The sequence below is a fragment of the Tiliqua scincoides genome, chromosome 13, assembly GCF_035046505.1.
Source record: "Tiliqua scincoides isolate rTilSci1 chromosome 13, rTilSci1.hap2, whole genome shotgun sequence".
Lineage (NCBI taxonomy): Eukaryota > Metazoa > Chordata > Lepidosauria > Squamata > Scincidae > Tiliqua > Tiliqua scincoides.
This window is the reverse complement of record NC_089833.1, coordinates 8,491,393-8,518,892: the sequence shown is the minus strand read 5'-3', so window position 1 is coordinate 8,518,892 and position 27,500 is coordinate 8,491,393. Positions and strand designations below refer to the sequence as shown.

At 48.5% G+C, this 27,500-nt stretch overlaps 1 protein-coding gene and 1 pseudogene across 1 annotated transcript in view; one reads left to right on the top strand and one right to left on the bottom strand.

Annotated features, from left to right (window-relative positions):
- The window catches only part of LOC136663868 (ankyrin repeat and fibronectin type-III domain-containing protein 1-like), a 473,183-nt gene that overhangs the window by 21,288 nt on the left and 424,395 nt on the right, over positions 1–27,500 (bottom strand). The gene's annotated exons all lie outside the window — the stretch shown is intronic.
- On the top strand, positions 16,250–16,363 carry LOC136633783 (5S ribosomal RNA; annotated as a pseudogene).

The window sequence follows — 27,500 nt, the reverse complement described above, 5'->3', positions numbered from 1 at the left end:
GTTTAAGAACATAAGAACAGCCCCACTGGATCAGGCCATAGGCCCATCTAGTCCAGCTTCCTGTATCTCACAGCGGCCCACCAAATGCCCCAGGGAGCACACCAGATAACAAGAGACCTGCAAGGCCTCCTGGGAATTGTAGTTAAGAACATAAGAACAGCCCCACTGGATCAGGCCACAGGCCCATCTAGTCCAGCTTCCTGTATCTCACAGCGGCCCAACAAATGCCCCAGGGAGCACACCAGATAACAAGAGACCTGCAAGGCCTCCTGGGAATTGTAGTTTAAGAACATAAGAACAGCCCCACTGGATCAGGCCATAGGCCCATCTAGTCCAGCTTCCTGTATCTCACAGTGGCCCACCAAATGCCCCAGGGAGCACACCAGATAACAAGAGACCTGCAAGGCCTCCTGGGAATTGTAGTTTAAGAACATAAGAACAGCCCCACTGGATCAGGCCACAGGCCCATCTAGTCCAGCTTCCTGTATCTCACAGCGGCCCAACAAATGCCCCAGGGAGCACACCAGATAACAAGAGACCTGCAAGGCCTCCTGGGAATTGTAGTTTAAGAACATAAGAACAGCCCCACTGGATCAGGCCATAGGCCCATCTAGTCCAGCTTCCTGTATCTCACAGCGGCCCACCAAATGCCCCAGGGAGCACACCAGATAACAAGAGACCTGCAAGGCCTCCTGGGAATTGTAGTTTAAGAACATAAGAACAGCCCCACTGGATCAGGCCAGAGGCCCATCTAGTCCAGCTTCCTGTATCTCACAGTGGCCCACCAAATGCCCCAGGGAGCACACCAGATAACAAGAGACCTGCAAGGCCTCCTGGGAATTGTAGTTTAAGAACATAAGAACAGCCCCACTGGATCAGGCCATAGGCCCATCTAGTCCAGCTTCCTGTATCTCACAGCGGCCCACCAAATGCCCCAGGGAGCACACCAGATAACAAGACCTGCAAGGCCTCCTGGGAATTGTAGTTAAGAACATAAGAACAGCCCCACTGGATCAGGCCATAGGCCCATCTAGTCCAGCTTCCTGTATCTCACAGCGGCCCACCAAATGCCCCAGGGAGCACACCAGATAACAAGAGACCTGCAAGGCTTCCTGGGAATTGTAGTTAAGAACATAAGAACAGCCCCACTGGGTCAGGCCACAGGCCCATCTAGTCCAGCTTCCTGTATCTCACAGCAGCGCACCAAATACTTCAGGGTGCACACAAGACAACAAGAGACGCGCATCCCAGTGCCATCCCTTACACCTGGCATTCTGAGGTAACCCACTTCCCTCTGCTTATAAGGGTCCCTCTGCCCTGTTGGGGTCTAGGCCCAAAAGTTGGAGTCTGCTATTTGAGACCCTCAACACTCTGCAACAGTAATACTATCCATACAATAGTGTTCAATGTGCATGCAGACTGTGTACAATGTAACCCAACTGTGGATTTCCAACGTGTGAATCCGCTTTATGTTTGGCGCGTCTCCAGCAGTTCATGTGATTTGGGTACTCTTTCAAGGGTCCCCATGTGGACTCTTGCCACAAGAAGCGCAAGTGCAGTCATTCGCGCAAAAAAAAAATGCATGCGTGTGCAAAATATTTGTATGCGCACACAACGTAACGTGTGAACTGCCTTAGCTGTTTGGATGAACACCAAAACACTCTTGTTTATGAAAGCCACACTAAAAAAGCTCAAGTCACAGTAATAAACTGCATTAATTTTTAATGCAGTCACAGTCACAAACTGCATTAATTAATTAATCTGTGGCACCTGTGTTTCTGACCTTCTTGGATTCAGGTGCAAACCAAGTGACCCTGATCCATGTCTCCAGACCCCAATTTTTCTGGCTTCCACATGGTTCCAGCCTAGGGGTTAAACAGTTCTAGGAAACAACCAAATAGTTCATTGATTTGGCAGGAAATGTACCAAGAAATGTCGCTCCTGAACTTTAACTGGCTTTCTGGGTAGGCAATAATGGCAGTCAGCTTACAAAACAGCCTCCGTTCTGCATGCCAGGCACCGCTGAAGAATCCTCGAGTCTGGCGCGCAAAGACAGCCCTGCAGAGAGTATTAATAGCACCCCCCGCCTAACTCACTCAATCACTCTGATTTTATCGGAGACACCGTGGGCTGCAGAATTACATTAGCTATTTTACCTTTTATGATGTTGCTATTTTTGAGCTTTGAAACACTGGGATGTTGGCTCCTGCCAGGCTTTCTCCTGGGATGGTTTATGAAGATTAAAACATCTCTCTACGGTGGGGATGAGCCTGCACTGCCGGAAAGGAGTTCATTCTTTTGTGCCAAAGCCGGGGGATGCCAAAATTGTGAGGGCACTTAGCTTGGCCTGTTACAGGACCTGCAGTTGGAGTCCAGGTCCACTTCTAAATGTTTTACTCCAGCATTATGTATACTTTATGCTTACACCCAGCAGCTGTGGATTTGACAAGGTCTCTCTTTCTCTGGTTTTGTTACTTGCGGGACAGTTGGGGGTCGTTTGGACATAAAGCGAAGGGTTGGTTCTGTACACCAGGGGTCTCTAAACTTTTCAGCCAAAGGGCCACATCAAATATCTGGCGCAGTGTCGAGGGCCGGGAAAAAAATATTAAATGAAAAATTTAAATAAATACATTAGAGATGGACCTTAGGTGAATGAATGAATGGGCTCAAATGTCCGGGATTTCTCCAAGCACCAACACAGCCCAAGAAATAAAGCACACACTTAAATGGACCCCCATTCCCCCACCCCACAAGCACAACTCTGGTTGTGTTCGGTCAACTGGGCCAGAGGCTCTCAGGGGATCAGAGGCTGGCCACGGGCCGGATAGAGGCTCTCCGCAGGCCGCATCTGGCCCCCAGGCCAGGGTTTGGAGACCCCTGCTGTACACATTGGATTAATTCAAGTGCATCTGATGCTTAGCATTTTGTGAGCAGGCCTTCACCCTGTGTTCAGGAACATGTCCAGAGGGCTATTTCCAGTAGTGTATACCATGAAAGAAACGCACCATGTTCAGCTGCACGAGTATTGCTACACGTGCCATTGGAAACGACCCCTTTGGAATGTGCCTTCATGTGCAACGGGGAATGCAGACATACAATCATGTTGGGTTTGAAAAGGTCCCACATCATCAAGAGCTGCTGTGGGAATTTATGCAGGCCTATTATGCCTGATCCTGTCTGATCTCGGAAGCTAAGCAGGGTCAGACCTGGTTAATACTTGGATGGGAGACCGCCTGGGAATACCGGGTGCTGTAGGCTTATACCATAGTCTTTCGAGACTGAAGGTTGCCAACCAGATAAGACAGGTCATTTTATGGCTTGGGAACAGGCAAAATGAAACAAAACATAGAAACGAATGGGCAACTTTTACAATGGAGCCTCGAGTAAACAGTGGGGTCCCACGGGGATCTGTGCTGAGACTGGGGCTTTGAAACTCATTCATAGAATCTGAAGGCCTGGGTTCAGGAAGGTCCAAATTCCATGGAAGAGCACTGGCTTATTTGTGTATATACCACCAATCGTCCCACAGTATACATTCTCTGAACTTATACTGACACCTGCAATATTACTAAATGGCTACATGTTGACATTTTAAGAACAGGTCAAGAAGAAATGGGAATCCCAACCAGGGCAGCCAAGTATACACAGAAATTATTTTCTTAATACTCAAATTGCATCCAATCAATTATGGGACCGGTGCTTGTTTTCTGTCACCTGTGAGCCATTCATCTTCATATAGCGCAGCAGACGGGAAGGAATGGTCAAACCGCCAGTGGGGTCCATATCAGGATTTGGGGACTCCTGAGCATGTGCTCAGCACTCTGGTCCCACTGGCTCCCAGCATGCAACAGAAGCTCTTGCCTAAAGCCACAGAAGTCAACGCTGCTTTGATGAGAATTTGGCGGGCAGCCCAACCCTGAGCCGCCCAGCGCGTGGGCTGCAGAGGTGCAAAAAAAACGGCTGCTGAGGCATCCAGGATTCCCCAGGCAGCCACCGCCACCTCCTCAGGAGAAGGGGACTCTCATCCCCTTCCCCCGGGTAAAGTGAGTAGCCTCAGATTGGGACTACTCGATTCGACGACCCGAGGGTTGGCGTAGAATTCAGAGCCTCGGTGTCAGGTGGACGGCCTGACATGGAGGTTAACGAGGTTAATGGAGCAAAACTCCTGCCTCCCTATGGTGCTCCCAGCATGCCTTCGCCCTGCCCTCTCCCCATCCCCCCTCCTCCTCCCACCCCCGAACGCCTCCTCCCCGCCTCCCAATGCGCCCCCACCTACCTCTGCGGTTCGCACTAATGAAGTGTGAATTGCTAGACATTTAGTGTTGATTACACCCCCCCCCCTCTCTCTCTGACACTGTTTGGGTTCACACGGAAGCTGAGACTGGTTGGTAGAATCGTTGACCATGGTTAAGCCACGAGCGAGACCAAGTACTGCAAAAACTACTCTAAGCCCCTTGAATCACTTATGCAACCCACTGAAGAAGTCACGAGGAACGGCGGGTTAATTTTAAGATTAAAACTGTATGGGTTTCCAGAAGGATTTTGACAGCACGCGCAGATGCCATTTTAAAAGATTGTGCTGTACAACATCATTCAAGCAGAAATAAAGTGTGTAACACATGAACAAAACCCATCCTCATCTTCCATGTCCTTGGATCCCTTCTCTCATATTGGAGGTATCAGGGTCTGGGTCAATGGCAGATGACCACCTTCTGAAGCAATAGGTCATGTTTTAACTGTGGCTTCAGAAGCTGGTCATCTGCCATTGCCCCAGACCCTGATACCTGCAATATGAGAGAAGGGATCCAAGGACATGGAAGATGAGGATGGGTTTTTCATATACCTCCTTCAGGAGAGAGCCACTGAAATTGACCATCCCCACCTACTGAAGAGGACAGGCTCCAGAGAACAATGACGCTTGTATCCTCTGCTCCTGACAAAGCCCTGCTTCCATGTTCTGACTTTATTCTGGTTACATTATTTCTTAGGCGGACACTTATCTACAACCAAACCAAGTGCTGGGGCAGCAGGAGGCATTCCAGCACATCTCTGGAATAGAACATGACCCCTTTAATCCTGAGTTGCTACCTTCCAAGAAGGTAGGACTTAGAACAGGGGTGCCCAAACCTCGGAGGCTCCCAATCAGGCCCTCGGGGAGCCCCCAGTCTCCAATGAGCCTCTGGCCCTCCTTAGACTTGCTGGAGCCCGTGCTGGCCCGACGCAACTGCTCTCAGCATGAGGACAACTGTTCGACCTCTCACCTGAGCTGTGGGACGAGGGCTCCCTCCGCTACTTGCTGTTTCATGCCTGTGACGCAGCAGTGGCAGCGAAGGAAAGGCTGGCCTTGCTTTGTGCAAGGCCTTTTATAAGCCTTGAGCTATTCCAAAAGCTTCATTCATTCGTATAAGTTTCCTCTCTAATATATTCATTTATGTAAATTTATTCAAATTTTAAATTGTAAATTAATTCTTTCTTTCCTGACCCTTTCTTTCCGGCCCCTGACACAGTGTCAGAGAGATGATGTGGCCCTCCTGCCAAAATGTTTGGACACCCCTGACTTAGAACACCCAATTTGCTGCAGGTCAATTCCAAACCAACGCTGGAGCAACACCCTAAGCTCCTTGGTTTGCTTTCCCTTGCATCTAGCTCCTCAGTGAACTGTCCATGGTCCTGTCTACCTTGGGCTCTTGTCATGCATTGCCAGTAACTGTTACCCTGCACATGCCCAATCTTGTCTGATATCAGAAGCTAAGCAAGGTCAGGCCTGGTTAGTACTTGGATGGGAGACCGTCTTGGAATACCAGGTGCTGTAGGCTTATACCATAGTCTTTCGAGACTGAAGGTTGCCAACCATTTTTTTTGCCAGTATAATCCCGGTGGGCTTCAGCCAGGATGAGAAGACAAACTCAATCAAAAGTCTAGGATCACTACCGTTTACACAGTAGCCCGTTCAAACGCTGCAGCAAGTGCAGAGCCACTCAAGGTTAACTGAGAGCTTTCATGAACAAAGACATGCAAAAATGATACATACATCCTAAAAAGGATGTAAAAAGCCAGTTGGTTGGAGAGAGAAAAATACGCGTCTCTGCAAAATTTCCCATGCAACCAGCGGGACAGATGGAGAAATATTAAAAGCAGGAAGTAGCCTTGTTCCACTAGAAAACAAGACAGGCAATTAGTCAATAAATAAAGATATTGCAAGAACATTTTCGTACAGTAGAAAAACCAGTAAATCCGCAACTGAAATTGATAAAAAACTGATCACACAACAGGTTTGTTCTTAGCTTACTCGAACCCCAGTGGAGCTTTGAAACGACAGAGGAGGTTCAACGTCTCTTGATGTATAAATGTTTCCGTACAGCTTAAGGCGCTCACAGCACACATTCATTCACTCGAAATGGAAGCGCTTATAGTGGACAAAGATGACACTAAGAGCGCAATCCTAACTTGTGCTGGAACAGGCAGGCCGGAGGGCCTGCGCCGTATATAGCACAAGTTTGGGATTGGCTGAAGCTCAGACCGAGGAAAGGGGGAAAAAATTCCCCTTGCCCTAAGGAGAGTCGCAGTGGCCCCAATGGGTCTACTCAGAGCTGTGCCTCCTAAAGAGGTGGGGCAGATCTGAGCAGAACGCAGGAGCCTGCAGCCATTCCGCTTGGGAACTTGGCTAGGACCCAGCATAACTGCTGGGTCCTGGCCCCGCCTCCCGCTGCCTGCCTGCCCTCCCCTGCCCCCAAAATGCCTCCTCCCCACCCTCCCCACACACCCCCAGACCCCCGAGCTCGGACGGCGCAGATTCACCTGCGGCTACCACTGTAGAAGCTGGATCTGGCCTCCACAGGCTGGCGCACCTCTGGGTGCCAGCAAGGCTTACTTTGAAGGAGGCACAAACATGCTTCACGGCATGCTTGTGGCCAGCCCAGGACGCAGTTAGGATTGCGTCCGTAGTGTAATAGAAAGAATGACGGCATGCAAAGTGATGATATAGTAGGTCTTTGGTAAGAGACAGGAGTGGCAATGCAAATTCTATGCTGGGGTCATCAGGAAAGGAATCGAGAATAAATCTGATAATGCCCTTCTCCGAAGCTATGGCCTGGCCACGTATGGGATACTGTGGACAGTGTTGACTGCCACACCTCAAGGAAGACTTTGTAGAACTGGAAAAGGGCAATCCAAACCATCAGAAGTATCAAACTATCAGAGGATCTTCCTTATGAGGAAAGGCCACATTGGGGCTTTTTAGCTTGTGAAGGAAGTGTGACATGATTAAAGACTGCATAGTGTGGAGAGAGAGGTTTTGCTCCTAGGGTGCAATCCTAACCCCTTATGTCAGTGCCTTCAGCTGCAATCCAAACCAACTTTCCAGCACTGACATAAGGGCAATGCAGCTCTGAGGTAAGGGAACAAACGTTCCCTTACTTTGAGGAGGATTTCATGAATGACGCCCAACTGCAGGACGCAGCACACGTCCCACTGGCATCATTATGCCAGTGCTGGAAAGCACTGACATACGTGGTTAGGATTGTACCCCTACTCTTACAAACACCAGAATCAGGGTCACCCAACGAAACCGATGGGTGTTTCAAGTATGTTTCAAGACTCTTTAACAGCTATTTGTTAGCCACTCTGAATTTTAAAGAAAGCCGACAATTTTATTTAACATTAAGGGCGCAATCCCTAGCATCTATGCACTGCTGAAACAGAGACGCCTGCGTTGGCTCGGTCATGTCGTGAGAATGGATGATGGCCGGATCCCAAAGGATCTCCTCTATGGAGAACTCGTGCAAGGAAAGCACCCTACAGGTAGACCACAGCTGCGATACAAGGACATCTGCAAGAGGGATCTGGAGGCCTTAGGAGTGGACCTCAACAGGTGGGAAACCCTGGCCTCTGAGTGGCCCGCTTGGAGGCAGGCTGTGCAGCATGGCCTTTCCCAGTTTGATGAGACACTTGGCCAACAGTCTGAGGCTAAGAGGCAAAGAAGGAAGGCCCATAGCCAGGGAGACAGACCAGGGACAGACTGCAGTTGCTCCCGGTGTGGAAGGGATTGTCACTCCCGGATTGGCCTTTTCAGCCACACTAGACACTGTTCCAGAACTACCTTTCAGAGCACGATACCAGAGTCTTTTGAGACTGAAGGTTGCCAATAACAAGGGTGCAATCCTAAGCAACTCTTCAGCACCAAGGTAAGGGCAATACAACTCCAAGATAAGGGAACAAATATTGCCTTACCTTGAGGAGGCCTCCATGACTGCCCCCCCCCCAACTGCAGGATGCAGCACATGCCCCACTGGCACAGCTATGCCGGTGCGGGAATGTAGGCCCTAACTTGAATTGGCCCTTTGGTACCCCACTCCTTATACTATGACCTGAACGCAAGACTAACGAATTGTACTGAACTAACAGGCTTAGAATGGGTATGTTTTAGAGGAAAATCTCTTCTGCGGGTTTGGGAAATCTGTGCGCGCCCATGAGAAGCTGAACTTGGAATTTCACTGAAAACCTGGCCTCTAACTTCTTGCCCCTCTCCCACTTGGCACACGACCAGGCTTTGTTTTGAACTGAGCTGAAGTTTGCATGCCTGTTTGGTCTTGCAACAACAATAACTTATAGAGATCCTGCTCATGCCAGAACATTTTTGCTTGTTCTCCAGGATCCCTAATGATGCCAGCAGAGCTCCAGGAGGAGAGAGGCCTGTCGTTAACCACAAAGCTAGCAGAAGCCAAGCAACAGACTTGGGTTGTTTTCTTGGCTGCGTCTGCCGTAGAGCGAGTAGCAATCTTAGTATCGCTCTTATTGCGGAGGACTTTCATTATACCCGGGGTTACATATCCTTATGTAAGATAATGAACTACAGGAAACAGAGAGCTATATGCAGAGGGGAAGGGAACATCTCTAAGATCATATGAGTCACTTAGAAGAAGGCAGGTCCCAAAAGATAGCTTGTGGGTCTACCTACCTACAACCATTACATATACACTAGTTATTTGGGAGTCAAGATTTAATTACAAGATGGACATCTGGCATTTTGACTCTGCCTTGGCTGCTTTGTGAATCGCTTTTGATATCGGTGCCATCTCCGCGTTCTCTCATTATGTCAGATGTTATCATGAAGCTTAAACCCATTCCAGCTGGACACTCTGCAAGGACCATGTCTGGAACTGAAAACTGGACATCTGCACCAGTCGCACTAAACAGGATATGACAGAGACCCACAGTAAGCTTCCTTTTCCTACCACTCTGTTCCCACCTCACTTAATTAGCAGCGTCACTACCCTTGTCCGTGCTAATTGGAGCTCTGGTGGGTGGCCTCCACTGAGAAGTCAGAGGTTAAGGAGATGAATTGCTAGTTTCCTACACAAATATAAAGGGGCCTCGCTCCTGCATATCCGAAGAATGCAAGTGTAGGAGGGCCACAGTAAGGTGGGATTTATTGTCCTGTGAGGAATGGGAGGAGGTTTCTAACACCACTGATGATGATGATGCCTTTTATCACTGGCAATCCCCACAAATCACATCATTTACTTATGCGGTCAACACATAAGCAAGAGAAGAAAGAAACATAAATCCTTTGCGGTTTGGGGGGGGGGGTGTTTAAAACCCTACAACATCTCACACATTGCTTAGCCCCTATGACCATTCCTAGACAAATGAGGCACCTGTGACTTCATCACCAAGCCTCCTCATTTGAGGACTGGAAAAAAAAAAATCCCTATGTCAGGAGAAGAGCCAGCCGTGAAAATAGTCTTCTTGTGGAGAGAACACTAAATATCTGAAAAACCTGGCTTATGTCACCTGTGGTTTCTATTCTACATGTGCCAACACAGCTTATCAAGCATCACTCTCTCTTTCTGTGTCTTCTTGATGCCAGTTTGCGATGCCTGGTCTGCCATACCTACAGCAGTTATTTGGTTCAGCAGAGATTGCTCTGCAGGGGAGAGAGTACAGCTGATTTTTATTTGCTGATTTTTATGTGCTGGAGGTTTGAATAAGCCTGCTATCTCTCTTCTTGCATCTTCTCTCTCAAACAGGTCTTTCGATGGAGCCAGAGGGGATCTTTGGGATTCCCCCCCCCTTTGCAGACAGAAACTAATTTATGATTGTTGAAGCTTCAATGTCTGGAAGAGAAAGGCAGCGAGGGATGGCTGGGCAGCCAATACCTGGCTTTGAACAAAACTGGCTGTTTCATAGGCTGCATGTATTCTTCTCTCATTGAAATTGAATGCAGATTTGCAGGAGGCTGCATGGCCTGCTTTCAGCTATTCCGTTCAGCGGTAAGAAAGTGTGCAATGCTTGATGATGTTTTCTGGTGGAAAAAAAAAGCTCAGAATTCCCTGACTACCACCTCTCGGTGATTTTACTGGATTCCATAGTGTCGCCGTTGTCGGGCAAAAGGAGCTGAATAAATATCTCCAGGTCTGCCAGCATCTCAGCCTTTTCATTCAATATTTCCTGCTAAGACTGAGAGGTATAGAATAGCAGCTCCTTTCTCCACCGCGAACAAAACACACGGACATTTGAACAGTTTTGTAAAGGGTACCTAGTTTCATGTGACATTAATGAATGAGTTGGCTAGGAAAGCAAGCCAAAATTTCCCTGTAAAGTCTGGTGGCTGGCACGCTCCACTTCAGAACGGTCGCCTTAGAATCACAGAGTAGGAAGGGACCTAATAGATCATCTAGTCCAACCCCCCCCCCCCCCCCAGGAAACGTATGTGCAGGAAATGCCTTCTCGCCTTCACATACAATTCACATATTGTTGGCAACCTTTAGTCTTGAAAAACTCTGGTATCGCGCTCTGAATGGTGGTTCTAGAACAGCGTGGCTGAAAAGGCCAATTCGGGAGTGACAATCCCTTCCTCACCTGGAGCAAGTGCAGTCTGTCCCTGGTTTGTCTCCCTGGCTATGGGCCTTCCTTCTTTGCCTCTTAGCCTCAGACTGTTGGCCAAGTGTCTCTTCAAACTGGGAAAGGCCATGCTGCACAGCCTGCCTCCAAGGGTTTCCCACCTGTTGAGGTCCACTCCTAAGGCCTTCAGATCCCTCTTGCAGATGAGGGATCCTCATCCACCTACAATTCACATGTGGGGATATCAAAAGGCATTTTTTTTGGGGGGGGGGCCTGTCCCACAAACCTGATCCAGCACAGCAAAAACCCGGCTTGTACTATGAATTGTGTCCGATGCAGGACCAAAATAAGTATGCTGGTATCCGGCCAGCTAAATTGGTACATTTGGAGGCCACATTCCAACATGGGGGGAGGGAGTACGAGGTCGGTACAAATCAACAACCGGTATTGCAGTGAAGGAAGGACTGCACCTACTTAATAGGTATGGTTGGAGCACATGCCATCCTTGCTCAGAGAACCTGGCTGGTTCGCTGGAGGGACTGTCTCCTTCCCTTTCTCCCAAATTAGATATTGGAGAGCCTCTGTGGGTTTTCCCCGATGCATTCCTCACCGCCAACCCCTAATTGCTGCTTAAGGTTAAATATCGAAGTGAGGAAATGTTGGGCAAATGTTCTTGCTTATGGGAACACACCGTCCCCATTAATTACATTGTTTGTGTTTGGCTTTTTCTTTTTATTAGTTGTGCTGTGGGTTCCCCCCCCCCCGGCCTGACAGAGCCAGGGAAGCGCATGCTAAATATGGCCGTTTTTTTAAAGTCCACAGTGAAACCCGAATCTCGGCACCAGACTGACTGGAATCGGTGCAGCCCAGGGTTACGAGGGACACACATTCCAACCTCTCCACTGTTCTCGCTCAGATCCAGTCAAAGAACAGCGGGCCCCTCCCTTCCTGGGTCTGCGAGAAGCCCTTGCAGTTTAGCCAGAGACTCGCTGCAGCAGAGCCTGCTCAATACATGCAGCGTTCTGGACATGCAAAGAGCACTGCTCCTGCGCATTTGTCCCCAAACACCCCCTTCTGAACCATAACCTGTCCCTAATCTCCCCCAACAGTTCTCTCAAACCTCTGTGCATTGCTGCTTCCTCATCCGCTGTGCAAGCCGTTAACATCTCAAGTCAAATTTTCACCACTACGTCTATATAAGCTTTCGACTCAGTTCCTTTGTGTACATAAAAGTGTGTGCATGTGTTGTGTTTCTAGAAAGCATGCCGAAGGATGCTGTCAGGCTTTGGATGTGGCTTCCTTCGGTCGGTTGTTTTCGTATGGGAAGTTTTATGATTGCATTGGGAATCAGGCCTAATTGAGGCTGCAGTCAGAATTACAGTACGTGGGTATATGTTTTATTTTGTTGGAGAAGCTTTAACTACACTATAATTAGCTTGCGGCATGTTGGATTCTTTTCCTCCTTTCATTTAAATGGAATTGGAGGAAAACAGAGCAAGTCAAAATGACCCAAATCCCTCATATTATTTAATTAAATCACCTTCGGCATCGGCGACTTCTGCAGAAACAAGGGGAGATGTCCGACAGAACTGAAATGGACCTCACCCCCAGAAGCTGCCAAAGGAAAGGCTACAGGAATCTAAGTAACAGATTGGTAGGCATGGTGGAAATACCTGAGAAAGACAAGAATTACCAGGTAACTGCTTGGTGGTACGATTTCACTTTATGCTTAGCTCCAGGGCTCAGAGTAGACCTGGAGTCGTAGGAAAATAAGATTGGTAGATTATTTAAAACACACACATACCCCCTTAGGGACATGTGCATCCTACGCAGAATGGCCATAACCGAGTGGAAGCAGCATGATATTCTATCAAAAAAATAAAGGGGAATATTCAGGTCTGGCCCATCCATGAGGCCAACTGAAGCAGTCGCCTGAGGGAGCAGTTTGGTGGGAGGTTCCCACCTCCACTGGTCTTCCTCCTTCTGTTCCCAGGATTGGAAAGGGCAGAGAGGAAGAGGAAATGAAGACAGGTTGAGAGTGCTGAGCTAGGGGAATATTCAGGTCTGGCCCATCCATGAGGCCAACTGAAGCAGTCGCCTGAGGGAGCAGTTTGGTGGGAGGTTCTCACCTCTACTGCTCTTCCTCCTCCTGTTCCCAGGATTGGAAAAGGCAGAGAGGAAGAGGAAATGAAGACAGGTTGAGAGCGCTGAGCTAGGGGAATATTCAGGTCTGGCCCATCCATGAGGCCAACTGAAACAGACGCCTGAGGGAGCAGTTTGGTGAGAGGTTCCCACCTCCACTGCTCTTCCTCCTCCTGTTCCCAGGATTGGAAAAGGCAGAGAGGAAGAGGAAATGAAGACAGGTTGAGAGTGCTGAGCTAGGGGAATACTCAGGTCTGGCCCATTCATGAGGCCAACTGAAACAGACGCCTGAGGGAGCAGTTTGGTGGGAGGTTCCCACCTCCACTGCTCTTCCTCCTCCTGTTCCCAGGATTGGAAAAGGCAGAGAGGAAGAGGAACAGGTTGAGAGTGCTGAGCTAGAACTTTAGAGTGGGTAGACCAGAGGCTGGTAGATCATCAGGTAAGGGGGGGGAGGCAGCACAGCCACACCTCACTACTGGTGTGTCAGAACTGGTGCATCCCAACCTCCTCAATTTCTGGTGGGATGAGGCTAGGAGAAGCAGTGCCACACAGTCATCATGGCAGTGGGGGCAAATATCACCTGCTGTATATTAAAGTATCACTAGGGGTCTTCACACCACTGGCTGAAAGGTATCGGTCTAGTGGTAGGTCAGGGGAATTGCTGGCTATTTAAAGAGGTAGACACGAAGATGGAATTAAACACTGAAAATGGACCCCCCCCCCCAAAAAAAAAAAATTGGTCTCATCATCAGTGCTGTCACAGGGCTATTGGACTCACACAACTCTTGTGCAATCGCATGCCACACAGCACTGTAAACTACAGTGGACTCACACGATGAGGAAACGCTTTGCCGCGAACCGTTGACTGTGGTTCGTGCATCCTCAAACGGAAGAGCATCCTTGTGGGACCACGCCTGGATCCTGCCCAACAAGCGTGCATCTTTTGCTCAGGAATTGGATCATCTGGAAAGGCCCCTAAATCTTGCTGGGACAGCAAAATCAGGATGATAAATGGGTAGGTTGGAACGAGAGAAGGAAGTGAAGTCACCCCACCACATGACCCCAATCCTTGCAGTTGGTGGGCGACGCGCTTCTTGGGCCTCCCGAAAGTTACTGTCTCCTGCAAACACACAGTAAGCGTTCCAAGTGACTCCAATCGTGAATGTAAAAGTTCCTTTTTTTATTTTCCCCGAGAGAGGCAACTCTGGCTGTCTTTGCTGCAGGCCAAAGCAACACACAGCGACAACAAACGCAGGCCCCTCAAGGCCTCTTAAAACCAGAAATTCAATGGAAAGAGCTCAACATGTAAATGGATTCCTTAAAACTCTCATTATAAAATACTCTTTGCATGAATGTGGGCGAGGGCTGCCAGGGTTTAAACAAAAATGATGGATGTGAGTTTCATGCAGCATCTACTGTTAAGGAATACTGATCAAAAGACTTGAGATGCTGTGAATCAGGGGCAACTTTTGAAAGGAGGCTTGGTTTTTAAACTGGCTACCCGGTGGAAACTGGAAATGTGGCATTCGGACCAGACGCAAGTTTTGTTGTCTCACCCACAATTTCCAGCGGACCGTTTGTGTCTTTGTTTTGTATACATTTACGGTCAGGAGAATTTCAGCTTCTTTTGATTTGAATCCAGCAAAAAGCCTGGAGATCCAAACAGGGCCCCTGAGAGGAATTTTATCAGGGGGTACGAAGTTTCTTTTGGGTGCCTTTGCAAAGGGGGAGGGGCGAAAGAGTGGGGAGAGGGGAGAGACGGCTGGAAAAGTCTTTGGAGCCCAGGTCTACTAACCCATGTGGCATCAGTAGGGTCTTCAACATCCCCAGTCGTGGTAGGGTCCCCAGCATCCCATGTGCGAAACGAGTAGATAGGAAAATGTAAGATCTCAGGAAATTTCTGGGCCCCCTCCTTTGGCTGCTGGGCCCTCCTTTTGACCCTGGGCCTGGGTACAAATTACCCCCTTTACCCCCCTCTCCTAGGCCCTGGATCCAAAGCATTCTGGTAATATCCCCTGTAACATGGCCCGGAATGGATCTGAAACCAGAAAGAAGAGTAGCCGGAACTGAAGGACTGGGGCCATATTTCAAGGACCGTCTTATGATTTCTTAACATTTGGTGCTCGAAACGGAGACTGCGCTACTCAGAAAGAAAGGAGAAGGGGGAGGTTGTTAAAGCAGCTTGGCGTACAAGTTGCTGTGGGAACACAAGGCCGCCTGGAGCCAACGGCTTAATCCGAGAGTCGTCACAGCTTGAGAAGGGGGCCAAGAGGTGGAGGGAGGGGACAGATCTTGCTTTGAGGGCTGGACTGCCTGCTTGAGCCACCGGTCAACCCAGAACTAGACAGAGGAGACATCCCCAAGATATCCAAAGGCATTTGTTTGCCTCTCGACTCTGGGCACGGACTCCATGCAGGCAAGCAATTTGGGACAAATCCTGGCACTGTCTTGGTTTGGGAAGGAAGCTGAGTCGTGCCCCCTTCACCCCCAGCACTTTTGCCAGTTCTCCTCGATCTCAACAGGAAAATTGTATCTCACTATTCCAAACCCCAGATTCTGCCATAGTTTTGGACCAGGTATGGAGAGAGGACCTTTAAGAGTTCATTGCCCTACAAATGCCTGCGCTGGTAGATCACGGAAATACCATCGGTACAGAGCTTCTGGTCACCTGATCAGCCTGGCCACAGCAATTCCTAGCTACCTGTGAGCTCTGGCAATGATAATCACCATTATAGCTCACCTTCTCTCTCACACACACTCACATTCAAAATGGTTGTTGGCATCCTTCAGTCTCGAAAGACTATGGTGTCACGCTCTGAATGGTGGTTATGGAACAGAGTGTCCTCTCCAGAGCGCGAAGCCTGGGTAAAGTAGGTATGGAGGATAGGCTGTTACCCATGCAGCAAATCCCCCCTCTCCACTTCACTGGAATGGTCCAATGGAAAGGCAGAGGCCAATACAGTTGGTTCCAGCGGCGTCGCAGGAGTTGCCAGAACGTGACTGTGTTCAGCCATGAACTGCCTCAGGGACTCCGGCTCCGGATTTTGCCTCGAGGTTGACTCCTGAAGCCTCTTCCATAACTGGATGTAGCCACAAGGCAGTGGAGGTTTGGGATCAGAGTTTTCCTTCTCTCAGATGAGCTGCCTTCCCAGGCTGATGAGTCCCATCTACCCGGTGGCTGTTTAGTCGCCTCTTACGACAAGTACAGCCAAACGGAGTGCCTATTCTTATCCCCAGCCCCCAGGGGTACACACTCTGTTACAGGGACAACTGTTACCCTGCACATGCCTGATCTCATCTGATCTCAGAAGCTAAGCAGGGTCAGGCCTGGTTAGTACTTAGATGGGATACCACGTGGGAATACCGGGTGCTGTAGGCTTATACCATAGTCTTTCGAGACTGAAGGTTGCCAACCACACTCAAAATATCAGCTTGGAAAAGGAATCATCCCGCCGCACCTGCAGTTTCCAGTGTTTCCACCTGCAGTGTTCAGCCATGAACTGCCTCAGGGACTCCGGCTCCGGATTTTGCCTCGAGGTTGACTCCTGAAGCCTTTTCCATAACTGGATGTAGCCACAAGACAGTGGAGGTTTGCGATCAGAGTTTTCCTTCTCTCAGATGAGCTGCCTTCCCAGGCTGACGAGTCCCATCTACTTGGTGGCGTGCCTTATCAATTGCCAAAAAACCGATGATGTGCCTTGACAATTTTAGAGTTCTTGTCAGTGTGCTGTGAGATTCGAAAGGTTGAAGATTGCTGGGTCAGCCTGTTGCACCAATTTTCTCTCTCAAATCTCCACTAGAGCCCAGTGGTACCTGAAATAGGTGAGGAGTGGAGTGGCAGAAATTTTAAGAACTAGAGGCAAATTCATCAGACGTGACAGTGGCACATGTACCTTGTCATTTCTGCTCTGTATCTTGCGCATCTTCTGTGGCACGTACAAGGAAAGCGCAGAAACAAATCATCCTTGGCATTTTTCGCCCATTCTCCTTCAAATGCAAGGGGATGCTGGTCAACTTAATCAGACCAGAGTGTGAACTCCTCTGTCAAACTGCGGAGCCCCATCAAAATGTGAGACATATGCAGGGAGAAGCAGCCTCGCTAAGAGCACTGCATTTCTGACAGGCAAAGAAAGGCTGATGCTCATGAAACCAGCAAGAGAAACTTGACATCTCTAGGAGAAAAGTGTTGTCTTAGCCTCAGACAGTGTGCCTCATACAATTTGTGACCTAGAGAAAGCAGGAACACAAAAGCATCAAGAGGATATGAAAGAAAAATACGGTACAGTATTATAATTCTTCAGCTTTGTCCTTGATCGAGGCCTCAGGTGTATTTAGCATGTATTTTCCATCGCATAAATAGCTGTTCAATGGCACTTGCTGAAAAGGAAGGGCTTTTGAAAGGCAGTGGAATAATTATTGTCTTGACTCACAGTTGTCCAAAGTCAGCAGCTCTGTTTCCAGCCACACTCTGGCAGAAGTCCCGTTCATTATTTTGCACCCAGAAAAGTTGGCCAGGTTTTTCCAGTGCCCTGATGCTTTTCACTCTTGCGCCTTTCAACAGTCAGTTCAGAACTTAAATGTGTCCAAAGGCATCTTGAAAAAATGCTGGCCTTGCTTCACTTTCGGGGCATTCTCGCACATGAAATTGCCTCTGGGGCTCCATCTGAGATAGCTGTGCAGTAACACACTCTGTGCGCAATCCTGAGGTGCCCTTGCGCTGACCCAGGAGGGTCGCAAACGTGCCGTAAGGCATGTTTGTGCCTCCTCGTGAGTCAGTTAGGCTGGCGCACAGAGATGCGCAGGCCTGCGGAGGCTGAATTCAGCCCCTGTGCCGATGGAGGGACCGAGCCTTGTGTCGGCCAAGCTAGGCCAACACAAGGCTCTGGGGTGGGTGGGGAGGAGGCGGAAGGGAGGCGTTCTGGGTCAGGGGGAGGGTAGACAATGGGCAGCCCCAGGGGTGGGCAGGCAGGGAGCGGGAAGTGGGGCTGGGACCAAGCAGTTATGCCAGATCCCAACCCCTGAGCAGCGCAGAGCGGCTTCAAGTCACTCTGCTCTCCTCAGACTTGTGCCGCCTCAGGAGGTGGTGCAAGTACAAGGAGATGGCTTACCCAGGGGTAAAGGGAAGAGTTTCCCCTTACCTTCAGCTGAGCCACTGTGGTGCCCTATCTCATGCTGGACACAGTGCAAGCCTCCTGGCTTGCCTGCTCCAGCGCAAGATAGGATTGCGCCCTAAGGGATTGTGTGGTAGTTAATGAAGCCACCGATCAGCTGAGCTGCCCTAATGCCAGAGAGGTAAGGCATGCAGAGGGCTCTTTGACTGCCAGTGTTCTGAGCCCAGGAGAAGGCCACCACATAGTTGGTTAGAACAGGGGTGCCCAAACCCCGGCTCTGGGGCCACATGTGGTCCTTGAGGCCTCTCGGTGCGGCCCTCAGACAGCTCCCAGTCTCCAATGAGCCTCTGGCCCTCCGGAGATTTGTTGGAACCTGCACTGGCCTGACGCAACTGCTCTCCGCGTAGGGGTGACTGTTTGACCTCTTGCGTAAGCTGTGGGATGAGGGCTTCCTCCACTGCTTGCTGTTTCACGTCTGTGATGCAGTAGCAGCAGCAAAGGAAAGGCCGGCCTTGCTTTGTGCAAGGCCTTTTATAGGCCTTGAGCTATTGCAAGACCGTCATGCGTTCACATACGTTCATCTTTAATATATTTATTTATGTAAACTTATGTAAAATTTATTTAAATTTTAAATGTAAATTAATCATTTTTTTCCCCGGCCCCTGACACAGTGTCAGAGAGATGATGTGGCCCTCCTTCCAAAAACTTTGGACACCCCTGGGTTAGAAGTGGAAGTTGTCTTGATGACTAAGAGAAGACCAGAAGGGAGACGTCTAGTAGAGAAAGAAACACAGGAAGTTGCCTTCTGCAACTGGGCAAAGAGCTACTTTTCCAAGTGGAGATTCTTTTCCATTTAGCAAAGGGAGGGTAACTGTTCATCCTCACCCCAGCATGGTACTCCTCTCTGTGGTCGTGTTGGTGACTCCCTTGTGCTTGTTTTTTAGACTGCGAGTGTTTGGCAAGAACCATTTGCCCCCATTCATTTTGCTGCATAAACCATTTTTGTTGAAAAGTGATACATAAAGGGGTGCATGTGTGTATACCTTGTGTTTCTTTTTAGACTGTGACTGGGTTGGCAACCTTCAGTCTCGAAAGACTATGGTATAAGCCTACAGCACCCGGTATTCCCAGGCGGTCTCCCATCCAAGTACTAACCAGGCCTGACCCTGCTTAGCTTCCGAGATCAGACCAGATCGGGCATGGAAAGACTATGGTATAAGCCTGCAGCACCCAGTATTCCCAGGAGGTCTCCCATCCAAGTACTAACCAGGCCTGACCCTGCTTAGCTTCTGAGATCAGACGTTTAGACTGTGAGCCACTTAAATAAAGCACCCTCGTTCCTGTTTCTTTGTAAACCGCTCTGATAACAGTTCGTTCCTGTTGCAATGTAGAAATATTCTAAATAGAAACAGAGAATCAGACCACTATCCCATCTCTCTGCAGGGAGAAGGGGAATTGTTTCCTTAACAGCCAACCTGAGTTGGAATAAAATACCTTTCAAACCTTCTATATAGCGGCCTGTTGGAGCCTGAATATGAAATTCAAGCTCATGCATTAATCCTCTCCAAGAGAAAGTTGCTTTGCCCTTGGAATAGCTTTATCTCACCCTACTAGTGATATTGCTTTCGGTGGCAGAATTTATCTGCGATGATTGATGGGAAAGAACAACACCCCCCTCTCCCAATCAGGCAGGGTAAAATAAAGACTTCCTTCTCTCAACAGCAAAGCATGTGCCACACAGACTATATTTCTAGGGATTTAAAGGGGTGCCAATTTTTGGACAGCGGTCCAGGATTTGCCATGCCTTAAATGGCACCCCAGGCTGCTGCACTGTCTCCATGTGCAACCTGAGGATGGAGGTAGCTAGGTGGAAAGCAGAGGCGGGACATGGGGCCAACAGAGTTGGGAACGACAAATGGTTATTTCTGCATTGCTCCTGTGAAGTAACAGCCATTTAAAAAATCTTGCGGGCTTTGTTTAGACATACCACCAACCTGGATGACCCACCAACCTTAGGGCCCAATCCTATCCAATTTTCCAGTGCTGGTGCTGCTGTACCTATGGGGTTGTGCACCGCTTCCTGTGTTGAGGATGCAGTCACAGAGGCCTCCTTAAGGTATGGGAACATTTGTTTCCTTATCCTGGGGCTGCATTGCAGTTGCACCGGTGCTGGAAAGTTGGATAGGATTGGGCTGTAAGTCATTACGCCAACCTTGGGTTGGTGTAGGAGCCTTCAGTTTACAAAAAAAAAAACTAGTTTCCTGGGCACCTAATGGTTAAATTTCAAGTGTTTCGAAGTACAAACAAAAAAATGATTTTAACCACCTGATTTTAGAAATGGGCTACGTCAGAATGCCAGATGCAAGGGAGGGCACCAGAATGAGGTTTCTTGTTATCTGGTGTGCTCCCTGGGGCATTTGGTGGGCCGCTGCGAGATACAGGAAGCTGGACTAGATGGGCCTATGGACTGATCCAGTGGGGCTGTTCTTATGTTCTTAACTACAATTCCCAGGAAGCCTTGCAGGTCTCTTGTTATCTGGTGTGCCCCCTGGGGCATTTGGTGGGCCACTGTGAGATACAGGAAGCTGGACTAGATGGGCCTATGGACTGATCCAGTGGGGCTGTTCTTATGTTCTTAACTACAATTCCCAGGAGGCCTTGCAGGTCTCTTGTTATCTGGTGTGCTCCCTGGGGCATTTGGTGGGCCGCTGTGAGATACAGGAAGCTGGACTAGATGGGCCTATGGCCTGATCCAGTGGGGCTGTTCATATGTTCTTATGTTCATAAATAAATGGATGCAAATGCTATGTATTTATACATGCAGTGCCTTCAGTGCACATGTTATTTTACAGTTACATAGCCAAATTAAATAGGCTCCTGTCCCAAGCAGCTTACAGTCTAAAGACAAATAACGGAAGGAGGGGGGTAAAGCAACCAAGGAAGGGACAGACAGAGATTGGAGGGAAGAATGCAATTAGGAGTGAAGATTGTGGAGAAGCCAAAGGCCATCTGCAGGTCTGCTAGATTAAGAGTTCTGTGCAAGTCACAAGCCTGCCCCGTTTCTACATTAAGGGAAGCTGATCCATCAACAAGGTACTAACATCTGTTTTACATCTCTCAGGGGAAATACACCAGCCAAATCAGCAAGATGACAGCAAATCCAAATGCACAGGGAAATAATAGGTGGATTGCACCGAGTCCCAGGGGGGACTCACAGGAACTACAGCCACGATCGCCTCGCAAGGAACAGCGAGATGGCATTGTGCAACATAGAACCCTGCTGCTTACTTTCACAAATGATGATTATATGTTTCTGTTTTCTTAATGACAAGTGACTCCTGGCAAGGACTCCAACTTCCAAACATTGAGAATCTGGAAAATATTCGCCTTGAAAATAGTCATTATTTTGATCTGTTATTTTCCCAGATGGGACATTTTCTCCTCTGGAGTCAGATGATAAACAAAAGAGATCCTTTTTTTTTTTTCCCTTTTGGGCCAGGTCAAGGGCGGGAAGACAGAAATTGTTAAGTGCCAGCATTTCTCTTCCTACCCGCTGCTCTGGCTGCCGAAAGGGAGAGCAGAGACCATGTTTGCAGAGACATGTCTCCCACGTTTAGGTAATTTTTGAATTATGTTATTCAAACGTCTTTAGGAGAGTTGCACGAGGCTGAAAATGCCCTCATCACTTGAGTGTCTACCGATCTTCATCTGGCACCGAGGGAGGAAGATTTAGGGCCAAATCCTATCCAACTTTCCAGTGCTGGTATAGATATGCCAATGGGGCATATGCTCTTTCTCTCTCTTTCTCTCACTTTCTCTCGCTACCGAGCTAAACAAACGCATCGGTAAAGCAGCTACCACGTTTTCCAGACTCACAAAGACAGTCTGGTCCAACAAGATGCTGACGGAACATACCAAGATCCAGGTCTACAGAGCTTGCGTCCTGAGTACACTTCTGTACTGCAGCGAGTCATGGACTCTTCGCTCACAACAGGAGAGGAAACTGAACACTTTCCACATGCGCTGCTTCCGACGCATCCTCGGCATCACCTGGCAGGACAAAGTTCCAAACAACACAGTCCTGGAATGAGCTGGAATCCCTAGCATGTATGCACTGCTGAAACAGAGACGCCTGCTTTGGCTCGGTCATGTTGTGAGAATGGATGATGGCCGGATCCCAAAGGATCTCCTCTATGGAGAACTCGTGCAAGGAAAGCGCCCTACAGGTAGACCACAGCTGCGATACAAGGACATCTGCAAGAGGGATCTGAAGGCCTTAGCGATGGACCTCAACAAGTGGGAAACCCTGGCCTCTGAGCGGCCCGCTTGGAGGCAGGCTGTGCAGCATGGCCTTTCCCAGTTTGAAGAGACACTTGGCCAACAGTCTGAGGCAAAGAGGCAAAGAAGGAAGGCCCATAGCCAGGGAGACAGGCCAGGGACAGACTGCACTTGCTCCCAGTGTGGAAGGGATTGTCACTCCTGAATTGGCCTGTTCAGCCACACTAGACACTGTTCCAGAACCACATTTCAGAGCGCGATACCAGAGTCTTTCGAGACTGAAGGTTGCCAAAAAGTGGGGCATATGCTGCATCCTTCAGGAGGGGACATCCACAGAGGCCTCCCCCATGTAGGGGAACATTTGTTCCCTTTTCTTAGGGCTGCATTGAGGCTGCACCAGCACTGGAAAGTTGTATAGGATTGGGCCCTCAGTCCTTTTCATCCAGCAAGGTAGCTTTCCCATTCTTTGGCAAGAACTATGTGGGGACTGAGTCCGTGCATTTGGCTCCAGGGTGGCCAGACTGCTGAGAATAACTACACCAGTGCTTCCCAAACTGTGGGTCACGACCTGTTTGTTGGTGGGTCGTGAAACTGAAACTGACAAGCTGATAGCTGACTTGGAAAATGCACTGAGCCCTATAGAAAGTGAACTTGAGCTGCACTGCATGTTTACTTATGAGTAGATCATTGTGTCACAGTCCATTTTGAAGGACAGGCTTAGAGGAATATAACGCCACCAGAATTGTCCCTAGCCAATGAACACAGGCCCAAAAAAACACTCAAGAAGGAAATTCCCTCTCTATAGGCTGACAAAGAAAATATATTGAGTTCCATTAAAAGCGAAACTGAGCCACATGTGTGTGTTACGCCTTGGCTCTTATCGGCCAGGTGGAAGGGAATGCAAGACCACCAGAATAGTCCCGTCCAATGAACGTGCAGCTAAATCACAGAGTTGGAAGGGGTCTTATAGGTCATCTAGTCCAACCCCTGAACAAATGCTCCAGAAGACAATGGTTGGCAACCTTCAGTCTAGAAAGACTCTGGTATAAGCCTACTGCACCCGGTATTCCCAGGCGGTCTCCCATCCAAGTACTAACCAGGCCTGACCCTGCTTAGCTTCCGAGATCAGACAAGATCGGGCATGGAAAGACTCTGGTATAAGGCTGCAGTACCTGGTATTCCCAGGCGGTCTCCCATCCAAGTACTAACCAGGCCTGACCCTGCTTAGCTTCCGAGATTAGACAAGATTGGCATGTGCAGGGTAACAGTTGCTGAAGACAGTCCCCACCCCTACCGTAGTAAAAAGGATAAAAGCAGTGGCTTGAGCAGCTGGTAAGATGTAGCTTTTTAAGTCTTGTAAAGCTAGGTGGGTCCCAACTGAGTGTCATTTTAAAAAGTGGGTCCCTGTGCTAAAACGTTTGGCAACCATGCTTTAGCATTTGTACAGAACTTTTTCTGACTGGGGAAGGCACTTCACATGCGTTATCTTGAAGTTGTCTTTAAAGCCGACAACTGAAGCTTTCCCTGTAAAGTATGTAAGCATTATTACCTCCATACTCCAGATGGGGGTAACTGAAGCTGAGGGGAGTGGCTTGCCTAAGGTCAATCTAGTGAGAATTCAGGGCAGAGGTGAGAGGTGAACTGGAAAAACCAAATTTGCAGCTCCGTCTCTCAGTCACTCTGTTTTGTATTCGTTGTGCAGGAAAGCACCCAGCTGGATGGACCATTTAAACTGGCGTCTGGCCTGGACGCCTTTAAAAGGGGATTGGACAAGTTTCTGGAGGAAATATCCATTACGGGTTACAAGCCATGATGCATATGTGCAACCTCCTGATTTTAGAAATAGGCTATGTCAGATGCAAGGGAGGGCACCAGGATGAGGTCTCTTGTTATCTGGTGTGCTCCCTGGGGCATTTGGTGGGCCACTGTGAGATACAGGAAGCTGGACTAGATGGGCCTCTGGCCTGATCCAGTGGGGCTGTTCTTATGTTCTTAACTACAATTCCCAGGAGGCCTTGCAGGTCTCTTGTTATCTGGTGTGCTCCCTGGGGCATTTGGTGGGCTGCTGTGAAATACAGGAAGCTGGACTAGATGGGCCTATGGCCTGATCCAGTGGGCTGTTCTTATGTTCTTATAAACTAGACCCCAGCACAGGCAACTTTAAAAAAAAGCAATTACCTTGCGAAAGGTTGGATGTGGTTATTTGAATCTACTCTTTGAGCATGCGCCCAGCCTAAGGAAATTTAGGTCTTGATCTTTGCTGCTCTGTTTTAGCACTTTTGATCCTTGCAGTGCGCATCATCTCAAGCTGATACCCTTTGATATGCTGACAGAACTGCTGTGGGGGAAGCATGACTTGTGTCATCTGCATAGTTCACTTTTCACGGTGTCCCTGAGATACTTAAGAAGCTAACTACATGCATCACTTGCCTCCCCAAATGTATTCAAGTCCACTCTGTGCCATTTTTTTTCTCCAGAAAAGTTGCTTTTAGAGGGTGCAATTAATTATAGGGGGGGCAGTTAATCCTTTCTGTCCCACTTCCTGGCTTCAAATTAAGCCCAAGTGACACCTCCCTCCTCAAGATTTCATAGGCGTCTTTGTGAGTGTGGGCTACACAGCACTGTGGAAGGTACTGTCCCGAAATGTCACACAACTATCTGTAATGATCTGTGAGATCATTTTTCCAAATTCCACAATGTTTTACCAATGAAAACTGCTTCTGATTGTATTTTGCTTGCATCCTCACTCTGTGGTTACTGCACCACTAAAACACACACTCTCAAGACTACAGCACAGTTTTGCCCTAAATAGAGAGGGTGAAAGGAGATGGCCTCTAATTTATGGCTCACTGAGTTGAATGAGATGCGTTAGTATATTTAAGAGAAGGGTCTCTCAGGAAGACTGATCAGAAAGAGGACTAGACTGGTCTCGCCTGGGCTTCCGGTCTGGTATTTTGACTTGGGTATTGTCAACAGATATTCAGCACTTTGCTTTGCTAAAGTTGAAGGTGATATGAAAACAGTCTGGTAAACAAAAGCCCTTCTTATAAATGAGATCAGCCTTTTGGAGAAAAGTTTGGCCTGGAGAAGATGAGAGATCCATGTATGTTTATTTACTGAGCATTCCAGAGACCAGCTCATCGCTTCTCTGAAAGGGAAGCCAAGTCCCAGCCCTTCCAATCCTGAGCTGTAGAATCCATGTTCTCAGGATCAAGCCCCGCTGGTTTAGCTTCTGGGGAAGTGCCAAGGACACAAGACAGGATCACATGCTATGGCAGACCACAAGCACAGTGTCAAAGCTCAGCTCCATACAGTTAATTCAGTAAGTCACAGATACCATTACTTCATAAGGCAGAGAGACTCCAGAGTTATTAGGGGAATTGTAGGAGGGGGGAATGGAGAAGGAAAACAGAGAGGGGTGGAGAGTTGGGGCGGCACTATAGAATGGCCACAAGCAGAAGAACAAAACTTTCCATCAATCATGCAAAGCTGCTGAAATACCGGAACAAATTACCCCATATTTTGGCCACTGTTCTGGACCTGCAATGGCCTAACGCACTCCCCAGCCAAACTCGTCCCTTCATCAGTTTCATTTCGGCCCATGTTTCTGTGCCGAGGGAGACAGCGCTGCATCGGGTTCTTACTTTGGAGAGTGGTGCAAAGGATTCTAGGGGAGATCCAGGCAGCCTCTGACAACAGCTGGTGGTTTGGATCTGAGAAGCTGCCCAGACAATTAGGACACGCAGATCCCATTAAGGTAAAACGGAATCCTTGGTGGACTGACTGAAAAATCATCAGCTTTTGTCAAGCGCTTTCTTGTTGTCAGAGGTTCAGTCCAAACAGCATTGAGCACTCCAGAGGTACAATAAGTTAAATGAATCTCCCATTCGATCTCCCTTTCAGCCTCTCTTTCTTAAGTCAAAGCCTCCCAAGTACCTTTTGGCACAATAAATTGTTCGTACAATTAAGGCAACAGTAAATTATTGTATTTGTTTTAGTACAATAAACACAATAAATCCATTTGTCACACCTAGTTTTGACACTGTCCTCTTGAGGCTATGTTTCCGCCCCCCATTTGCATTTTTTCCAGCTCTGCTTTATTTTGTATGTGGAAAACAGAAAGTTCTCCCAGGAAGTCATGTGGGCCTGTGCACAGGTGCCTACTGGTTATTGCCTGGGATGTCAACATGACTTTTAAAAACTGTAATTTGTTACCATCTTTTTTTTTTTTTTTTTAATTAGAGATAACCAAAGCAGTTTCCTGCTCTGGGTACAGTCGTAAGCGGTTGAGCAGTACAAGAGGACCAAAGACATAGTGTGCGCTCAGTCAGGTGAGCCAGGCCTTCATGGATTCAGAAGATTCTGCAGGTACCCAAAGTCAGGACCATGGACAGCACTGAGGGGCTCTGCAAAACAACTGGGCCGGACACAACACTTGAGGCAGACTCCAGTGTTGCTCCAACAGAGGTGTGAGATTGACTCAGGGTTTACACACTCACTGAGGAGTTTAAGATGGCTAACCTCACTCCCTTCTCATGGGAAGCTGTCTGCGGCTTAAAGTACCCTTGCTTGATTTCTTAAACACCAACTCTTACAGCACAAACTGTGTGGCTCCCTCCAAGGGGTCCTCTGAATTTGAGGAGAGGGGCAGAGCTGTATCCTCTGGTTGTGGACAGGGTGTAGAGTCTAGTCAGTGGGGTCCTGGAGAAGGGGCCTCCTGTATCTGAACCCAAGGGGATTCCTGACTCTACCTGCTCCTCGGACTAATCTGCCTTGTCCTCATTGCGGAGACCCTGTTCCTGAGGTCATAACCTCAAGACTGAGCTAAAACACATCCTACCTTTGTAGGACAGATTTCCAAGTTAGAAGTAACATGTTTTGCAACAGGTTGGTCAAGCTCCTTTGCTGATCTGTAGTGTACCAAGGCCTGCAGTTGGCTTTCCAATAGTCCAAGATGGTTGCATTCGGCACCATATTACATTTTAGGGCTTGCCGAGGTGACGGTTGGTTTCATAATTAAAAACATTTTATCCACTTTGGGGCTTTTGAAGGTTTTTGAGTTTTCCTTCAGCATGATCAGCTCAGGCACAGCATGGCACGGTGGTTGTGGAGGGCTTAAGGTTCTGC